General features: G+C 55.7%; 3 non-coding genes across 3 annotated transcripts in view; all 3 read left to right on the forward strand.

The window, feature by feature from the left end:
• The first annotated feature begins 2274 nt into the window (after positions 1-2274).
• LOC126178789 (small subunit ribosomal RNA) lies at positions 2275-4183 on the forward strand. The gene has a single exon (XR_007536645.1). It is a non-coding gene; the product is annotated as a small subunit ribosomal RNA (ribosomal RNA).
• A 352-nt stretch (positions 4184-4535) lies between these two features.
• On the forward strand, positions 4536-4690 carry LOC126178386 (5.8S ribosomal RNA). Its single transcript, XR_007536290.1, has one exon. It is a non-coding gene; the product is annotated as a 5.8S ribosomal RNA (ribosomal RNA).
• A 189-nt stretch (positions 4691-4879) lies between these two features.
• Positions 4880-5000, forward strand: part of LOC126177170 (large subunit ribosomal RNA) — a 4222-nt gene continuing 4101 nt past the window's right edge. Inside the window, exon 1 of the ribosomal RNA XR_007535769.1 lies at positions 4880-5000. This exon is cut by the window's right edge and continues 4101 nt beyond it. This is a non-coding gene — a ribosomal RNA (large subunit ribosomal RNA).

Here is a 5000-nt window from a genome sequence, read left to right on the forward strand (position 1 = left end):
CAATGTAACGCAATTTGTGCCTTAACCTAACCCAAGTTGGGCCTTAACCTAACCCAAGTTGGGCCTTAACCTAACCCAAGTTGGGCCTTAACCTAACCCAAGTTGGGCCTTAACCTAACCCAAGTTGGGCCTTAACCTAACCCAAGTTGGGCCTTAACCTAACCCAAGTTGGGCCTTAACCTAACCCAAGTTGTGCCTTAACCTAACCCACGTTGTGCCTTAACCTAACCCACGTTGTGCCTTAACCTAACCCACGTTGTGCCTTAACCTAACCCACGTTGTGCCTTAACCTAACCCACGTTGTGCCTTAACCTAACCCACGTTGTGCCTTAACCTAACCCACGTTGTGCCTTAACCTAACCCACGTTGTGCCTTAACCTAACCCACGTTGTGCCTTAACCTAACCCACGTTGTGCCTTAACCTAACCCACGTTGTGCCTTAACCTAACCCACGTTGTGCCTTAACCTAACCCACGTTGTGCCTTAACCTAACCCACGTTGTGCCTTAACCTAACCCACGTTGTGCCTTAACCTGCTCTGTAATTGGCATATGACACGTTACATTAATCCAGTGTTGTCTAACCACAACCCTCTGAATATAGTTCGCTACTCGCACCGCCCACCCTCTTGTGTATCGTTTCATGTTCAACACTTCGCAAGTGTTGCTTACTTTTTAGATGCTCCCGCTGTACACTGTAATGTGGACGACTGCAGGATGTACATCGCCCCCCCCCTCCCCCCTGCCTTCGCACGCTGGTCGTTCAGGTGCTTGCGTGTTCAATGCCCTTCGCAGCTGTTCACTGGCATTCGCATGTCGAAGCGCTCAGTCTACGTCGTGGTACGGCCTGTGTCCACTGTCCGCTGATGTCGTAAGCTTAACCCTCACATTGTACTGCACATAGGTCCGTATGTACTGAATGATACGCTGTGGCACATGTGTGACCGTACAACGACTGCGCCCAACAACAGCGAACCATACGGTCCAAATGTTGTGCACTCAGCCACGTGCCGTCTCCCCATAACAGCTACATTGCAGTGTGGTACGCCATAGAGACGTGTGGGAGTAACGGACGCCCTGGATGGCGATCAGCATGAGCCGTCTGTTGATGTAGTGGCGCGTGTATTCAAACGTAGTCGTCTCTTCTCACACAGTGTGATAGCATGGTGCACCGCGTTCCACATCTGCGACATGGTACAGATGCTGGTTGACAGTCGGTCTCGTAATGGACATCGCATACGTAGGGGGCCACCTCCCACGCGTTCTCTAGTCGGGCACATTTTGTTGCGTGTATGTGGGCAGACGTAGTGTGTCGTGACACCTAACAGACAGGTATGCAATAATCGTTGCATTTGCAAACTGGGATGGACGTCTCCGTTTGCTGGTGACGTTACGCAAATGAACAACTGGTAAACCCATTGTGGTGCGGTTGTTGTTGCTGGAGGTAAATCAGTAAGGGCAAATCTGTGTGTGAAGCGATACGCGGCGGTGGCTGGGTGGGACCGTCCCCGGCCGGTGAGGGGGGGCCGCCCGGCGTGCTGGCCGCGCGGTGCGTGGGCGCACGCGCTACAGCCGGCTGGTGGGGGCGCCCAGTGGCAGGCGCGCCGGCCGACGGACGCGGCAGGCGGCGCAGCTGCGCGCCGGGGCACCCTGCGCGCGGCGCCGGGCGGCCAAAGTGGGTCCTCGCGGGCCCGGTGCGAAGCGCGGTGGACATCTGCAGTGTGCTGGTCCGACTGAGGACTGTGTGCGTTGAGGATGCGCCGCCGCCCGGCACTCGGCGCCGCGACGCCGTCTGCTGCTCGGTCGCCCCAGCGGTTCTCGCTGGTGGTTTGTATCGCAGTTGTGCAGACGTGTTGGCACGTGCGCTGTGCTGGGAGAGTTCGCTTCGGCACCCACGTGGGGCCTTTGCCCTTCTGTGGCGCTGGCGTTGGAGCTGCCGGTCACCGTAGGTGGCGCGTGTTGTCTCCCGCCGGCAATGCCACGACAGCACGCTCCCGGGCCTCTGTCGGCAGCGGCAAGCTCAGTTGGGAGCACGGGTGGTCGCACCTAAAGCGTCTACTCGCCTAACTCCGGGCGATTGCGCCTCTCTCGAACCCGACCAAGTACTTAGGACGGCGCTGCGCGCCGCCGGGACCTGAGAGGGTTTCGAGGTGTATTGTGCAGGGGAGCTCAGCCTCCTCCTGTTTGCAGAATAATTGAGCGGACGCTTGCGTGTTCGCGCGGGCCCCTGGGACACACTCCCGGGCGGCCGGCTGCTCAGCTCTAGTTGACGCAGCTCCCTGGTTGATCCTGCCAGTAGTCATATGCTTGTCTCAAAGATTAAGCCATGCATGTCTCAGTACAAGCCGCATTAAGGTGAAACCGCGAATGGCTCATTAAATCAGTTATGGTTCCTTAGATCGTACCCACGTTACTTGGATAACTGTGGTAATTCTAGAGCTAATACATGCAAACAGAGTCCCGACCAGAGATGGAAGGGACGCTTTTATTAGATCAAAACCAATCGGTCGGCTCGTCCGGTCCGTTTGCCTTGGTGACTCTGAATAACTTTGGGCTGATCGCACGGTCCTCGTACCGGCGACGCATCTTTCAAATGTCTGCCTTATCAACTGTCGATGGTAGGTTCTGCGCCTACCATGGTTGTAACGGGTAACGGGGAATCAGGGTTCGATTCCGGAGAGGGAGCCTGAGAAACGGCTACCACATCCAAGGAAGGCAGCAGGCGCGCAAATTACCCACTCCCGGCACGGGGAGGTAGTGACGAAAAATAACGATACGGGACTCATCCGAGGCCCCGTAATCGGAATGAGTACACTTTAAATCCTTTAACGAGTATCTATTGGAGGGCAAGTCTGGTGCCAGCAGCCGCGGTAATTCCAGCTCCAATAGCGTATATTAAAGTTGTTGCGGTTAAAAAGCTCGTAGTTGGATTTGTGTCCCACGCTGTTGGTTCACCGCCCGTCGGTGTTTAACTGGCATGTATCGTGGGACGTCCTGCCGGTGGGGCGAGCCGAAGGCGTGCGACCGCCTCGTGCGTGTTCGTGCGTCCCGAGGCGGACCCCGTTGAAATCCTACCAAGGTGCTCTTTATTGAGTGTCTGGGTGGGCCGGCACGTTTACTTTGAACAAATTAGAGTGCTTAAAGCAGGCAAGCCCGCCTGAATACTGTGTGCATGGAATAATGGAATAGGACCTCGGTTCTATTTTGTTGGTTTTCGGAACCCGAGGTAATGATTAATAGGGACAGGCGGGGGCATTCGTATTGCGACGTTAGAGGTGAAATTCTTGGATCGTCGCAAGACGAACAGAAGCGAAAGCATTTGCCAAGTATGTTTTCATTAATCAAGAACGAAAGTTAGAGGTTCGAAGGCGATCAGATACCGCCCTAGTTCTAACCATAAACGATGCCAGCCAGCGATCCGCCGCAGTTCCTCCGATGACTCGGCGGGCAGCCTCCGGGAAACCAAAGCTTTGGGGTTCCGGGGGAAGTATGGTTGCAAAGCTGAAACTTAAAGGAATTGACGGAAGGGCACCACCAGGAGTGGAGCCTGCGGCTTAATTTGACTCAACACGGGAAACCTCACCAGGCCCGGACACCGGAAGGATTGACAGATTGATAGCTCTTTCTTGATTCGGTGGGTGGTGGTGCATGGCCGTTCTTAGTTGGTGGAGCGATTTGTCTGGTTAATTCCGATAACGAACGAGACTCTAGCCTGCTAACTAGTCGCGTGACATCCTTCGTGCTGTCAGCGATTACTTTTCTTCTTAGAGGGACAGGCGGCTTCTAGCTGCACGAGATTGAGCAATAACAGGTCTGTGATGCCCTTAGATGTTCTGGGCCGCACGCGCGCTACACTGAAGGAATCAGCGTGTCTTCCTAGGCCGAAAGGTCGGGGTAACCCGCTGAACCTCCTTCGTGCTAGGGATTGGGGCTTGCAATTGTTCCCCATGAACGAGGAATTCCCAGTAAGCGCGAGTCATAAGCTCGCGTTGATTACGTCCCTGCCCTTTGTACACACCGCCCGTCGCTACTACCGATTGAATGATTTAGTGAGGTCTTCGGACTGGTACGCGGCATCGACTCTGTCGTTGCCGATGCTACCGGAAAGATGACCAAACTTGATCATTTAGAGGAAGTAAAAGTCGTAACAAGGTTTCCGTAGGTGAACCTGCGGAAGGATCATTACCGACTAGACTGCATGTCTTTCGATGTGCGTGTCGTGTCGCGCAACACGCTACCTGTACGGCAGCAGCCGTGCGCCGCGTGCGGAACCACGCGTGCCTCTCAAAACTAACTGAAAAATGTTGTGTGGTACGAGCGCTGAAGCTCTGGAGCGGCTGGCCTGCGGCACCTGGCGCCTGGCGCCGGTTTTGAATGACTTTCGCCCGAGTGCCTGTCCGCTCCGGTGTGGAGCCGTACGACGCCCATCGGCCGTGAGGCCGTTGGACACAGAACGCTGGAACAGGGGCCGTCAAACGCCTCAGTCCCGCCTATGCAACTGTTTTGAAAGAGACAGTGGAAACTAAACAAAAAAGATCACCCAGGACGGTGGATCACTCGGCTCGTGGGTCGATGAAGAACGCAGCAAATTGCGCGTCGACATGTGAACTGCAGGACACATGAACATCGACGTTTCGAACGCACATTGCGGTCCATGGATTCCGTTCCCGGGCCACGTCTGGCTGAGGGTCGGCTACGTATACTGAAGCGCGCGGCGTTTGTCCCGCCTTCGGAGACCTGGGAGTGTCGTGGCCGCCTGTGGGGCCGGCCGCGTCTCCTTAAACGTGCGATGCGCGCCCGTCGCCTGGCGGTTCGCATACCGGTACTTTCTCGGTAGCGTGCACAGCCGGCTGGCGGTGTGGCGTGCGACACCTCGTACAACGACCTCAGAGCAGGCGAGACTACCCGCTGAATTTAAGCATATTACTAAGCGGAGGAAAAGAAACTAACAAGGATTCCCCCAGTAGCGGCGAGCGAACAGGGAAGAGTCCAGCACCGAACC

The sequence above is a fragment of the Schistocerca cancellata genome, chromosome 3 (assembly GCF_023864275.1).
Source record: "Schistocerca cancellata isolate TAMUIC-IGC-003103 chromosome 3, iqSchCanc2.1, whole genome shotgun sequence".
NCBI lineage: Eukaryota > Metazoa > Arthropoda > Insecta > Orthoptera > Acrididae > Schistocerca > Schistocerca cancellata.